Source organism: Priapulus caudatus, unplaced genomic scaffold, assembly GCF_000485595.1.
Source record: "Priapulus caudatus unplaced genomic scaffold, Priapulus_caudatus-5.0.1 Scaffold222, whole genome shotgun sequence".
In the NCBI taxonomy this organism is placed as follows: Eukaryota; Metazoa; Priapulida; class Priapulimorpha; order Priapulimorphida; family Priapulidae; genus Priapulus; species Priapulus caudatus.
The window spans coordinates 324869-329082 of NW_014577283.1; the positions used below are offsets into that span (position 1 = coordinate 324869).

The window sequence follows — 4214 nt, forward strand, 5'->3', positions numbered from 1 at the left end:
ACATGCGCTCGTACGCACGCATACACGCACACATGCGCTCGTACGCACGCATACACGCACACATGCGCTCGTACGCACGCATACACGCACACATGCGCTCGTACGCACGCACACGTGCTCGTGCGCACGTACACGTGCTCGTGCGCACGTACACGTGCTCGTGCGCACGTACACGTGCTCGTACGCGCGCACTAACGCTCACAAATACACCCACCCACTCACGCACACACATAAATGTATCCTCACACATATACCTACACACACGCGCGCACGCACGCACGCACGCGCACACAAATATATCATCATATCATATACATAATTATACGAGGCAAACCGAACCCAAACCAAAGACGCACCAGAGATGAGTACGGACCCTTCTGCATTAGCATTAGCTGTTTACTAATTATAGCCGTATAGTATATATCGTATAGGTTACACCAACACAGCGGTCTCTTCCGCTTCAGAGAGAGAACCAGTATTGGTTAATGTCCAGAGCAATTCTCTCAAGGTCGCGATTGCAATTACCTCTGCATGGATTATTTTAAGAGAGCAGAACATAATTATTTCATGATTAGAGTAATTACAACGAGCGCCATTGAAAGAGGCGAGTTTTGATTACGCATTTATTTTTGACATTCAATGATTTATGTATATAGATAATCACTCAATAATTGTAGATAGAGCTGTAAATTGCAAGACAAGTACCATGAATTCGACGTGGACCAGTGTGTGTCATGTTTTCTTGGACTCGTATATTTCCTTGGCTTAGTTTGTCATCCTGTATTTCTGAATAGGGCTATTAAAAAGCAAAGTATATAGACAATTACCTAACTAGCTTCTCAGCAATGGGTTTATAATAACCTCATTTAATAACCGATACTTGTCTACAAACATGCTGAGCTTAGGTATCAATGAAACTATTGTGATGTTTAAACATTAGTGGAGATTATATGCCATCTTCATGTCAAGAATATAAATGAAACAGTGACTATTTTCGACACTAACAAAGTTTTTATTCTTTCGAATATGAAAAGAATCACAGTAACATTCCCACAAACAGCCACGTAGCGCCATCTAGCGACAACAAGGTCTGAAAAGTTTATTATCCAAGAGCTTATTCAAAACGCTCACAATAGACGCTGTTCTTTGTATGACTATATATATATTATATCTATGTATATATCTATACTCAAGATGAGCATATTGCGCCTGTGTTGTACGCAATTTAACTATCTACAAATTGCCATTACATGGCACGCCACTCATTTAATGAACCATTATGGTGCACACGCTATTGTTAATATCAAGAGCTAATAATACCTATAGGATCTAATAATAGGTATTATTAGCTCTTGTTAATATGCATATGCACCGAAGCATGGCTGAGAGGGTCTATGTCCCCCAGGGTACTGCCGGAACCTACTATCTAATATGTGACCCGTGATAGCCAAATGAGTCGGAAGTCTCACAGTAGCATTCTACAGTAGGCCCTACAATCGATTTTTACAGCATAAAATTATGCATAAAAATGTACTCTTTTTTTCTTCAAAAAAAACCATCTACAATGTTTACTTTTGATCTGTATAAGCAAAAATGTCTTGATTCAATTAAAACCTGCTTAAATTGAATGATTTATAAGAAGTGTCGGCTAATAATATCAGTGAATGATATTAGTTTTCAGCCCTTATTTTAGACAATTCTCAGGAAATATTAATCGCATGGTATCTCGATTTATAATGGTAATAAAATATTCATTTTTCAACCAATTTTCAATATCTATATAACAATAGAAAGCTATGAATCTCAGGTATCTGAATATGTATTCAACCTAAAATGTCCAAATTGCCCCAAGTGACTCATTTCGCTATCACCGGTCACATATGCCGGACCGTACCTCACCTACTCCACTAACGAGCCTAGGGAGTCGCCTACGCCTACTCCCTAACCCTAACCATATCAAATAGTTACCAGGGTACGTTCCGGTATACCAGACCGTACCCACGGTACGGTCCGGCAGTACCCTGGGGGACAGAGACCCTATGAGCCAAAGCATGAACCGGAACACGAAATTTCCATAGCATGTTCCAAGTTACTGCCACAGTATAACACTGAAATCACCTAATATTACTCTAACATCTGCATCGATGCTACACGATCCCTCTACCAACTTACTGTCTACCTAATAGCTCAACTTCTTGCAGCTCTGCCAATAGACTGTTTCACCGGATCTAGGGCACCTGCCCAAACCAATCAAAACTGTACGCAAACTCTTCCTCACTGATAAAACCAATCAGAGTTTGGCAGGCACACGTCATATTCTCGCTGTTCACACTATTCAATGTCATCAGTCGCTTCCGACATCAAAACCCGAACAGATTTCAACAAGTAAACGGTCTTGCAGCTTCATTCCTTGCTCATTAACATCTCACGTTGTAAATACACACTTGTACACGTGTAGCTAACGGCTGCAGACCTGTTCGCTAATATGCGGTTCGAAAACACAATGACGTAGCCCAACCCCCGAACACACGGCACCGCTCGAGACATCAGCAGGCACTCTCCGCAACTCCCGACACATTCGCCCGCTGCTCCGGCAACGACCACCGTTCGCGTTTTAATCTGCCCCCGCGCCTACCTTCAACTCTCCTTGCTCCACTCCCGCGCCTACCTTCAACTCTCCTTGCTCCACTCCCGCGCCTACCTTCAACTCTCCTTAGGGGGTAATTGTCCGGGGGATGATCGTCCGGGGGATATTTGTCCTAGAACCACAATTATAGTGTGCCATCACGGAAACGACCTGGGTATCTATATAGAGACCTCCCAGTAATAGTGTGACATCACAGACATGACCTGGGTATCTGTATAGCGACGTCACAGTGCCAATGTGACATCACAGACACGACCTGAGTATCTATATAGAGACGTCACAGTGATAGTGTGACATCACGGACATGACCTGGGTATTTGCATAGAGGCCTCACAGTAATACTGTGACATTTGAGATACGACCGGAATATCCATAAAGAGACCTCGCAGTGATAGTGTGACATCACAGAAACGATCCGAGCGACTGTACAGAGATCTCACAGCAATACTGTGACATCACGGACACGACCTGCATGTTATCTATATGGAAACATCGCAGTAATAGTGTGACGTCACGGACACAGACACATACATGTACCGAGTACGCGGTACCCTTTGTATCAGAGAATCATCACGATCCTAATTAGGTGTGGGGGGGGGATGTCAGCGACAAGTAATAGATGAGAACTGTAAAGTAAAACAAACCGTGCGTGCGGGAGCTAGCGGGCCTACAATGCCAATGCACGATGCTTTAGTCAATAATATGATAAATATATAACAGGGATGCTTTAATAAATTTATAACAGGGATGCTTTAATAAATATATAACAGGGATGCTTTAATAAATATATAACAGGGATGCTTTAATAAATATATATCAAGGATGCTTTGATAAATATATAACAGGGATATCGATGAATGACGTAGGTCCATGCATGAACAGCTCCACTCTCACGCATTACTCTTGCTACCCGCCTTTGAAGAGCGAGGGTGACGGATGGCGAGCGAGCGCGAGTGCATGCATGAGTAAATTAAGAGCGAAGTTACGCGGAGCGCGTATCGGTGAAAGAGAATAGCAGAGAACAACGGGCAGCCTCAATAAATTATGCGTGTAAAATGGAAAAAAACAACATGAATTTATTACTGTCATTCGAGCGGATAGACTAAAAAGAAGTCGTTTGCAATAAACCTCGAGTGATGGGCAGGCAAGTATCACACACACCGTCTTTGTATCGTACGGGATTTATGTCGATGAAAAAGTAACTCGAACACAGTTCGATTTATCTGCTGTCATTCATTAGATGATCGGCGGTATCGTAAAACTGCAGGCGATGAAAATTGGTTCAGACAAAGAGTTCGTTTGTGTATCAAAGATATTTCGCCCGGTCCACGAACCGAATTGCGATAGTCCTACCCGCATCTGTGGTTGAATTCATAGGAATGAGTCACCGCTCCAGACATATTTATCAGTAACATCCTAACGTTTTAATGCACCTCGCATATCTTAAAAAAAGATATCGACTGCTGCGTATCGCAGAGTAGGGCGCGGGTGGTCTCAAGAGTGTGAGAGACAGAAAGAGCGAGAGAGAGAGCGAGAGAGAGAGAGAGAGAGAGAGAGAGAGAGAGAG

General features: G+C 42.9%; 1 protein-coding gene across 1 annotated transcript in view; it reads right to left on the reverse strand.

The window, feature by feature from the left end:
• Positions 1–1976: 1976 nt before the first annotated feature.
• LOC106807549 (ATP-dependent (S)-NAD(P)H-hydrate dehydratase-like) overlaps positions 1977–4214 on the reverse strand; it is a 13875-nt gene continuing 11637 nt past the window's right edge. The window contains exon 9 of the mRNA XM_014809914.1: positions 1977–2701. The gene's annotated coding sequence lies outside the window, so the exon portion shown is untranslated. The remainder of the gene's footprint in view (positions 2702–4214) is intronic.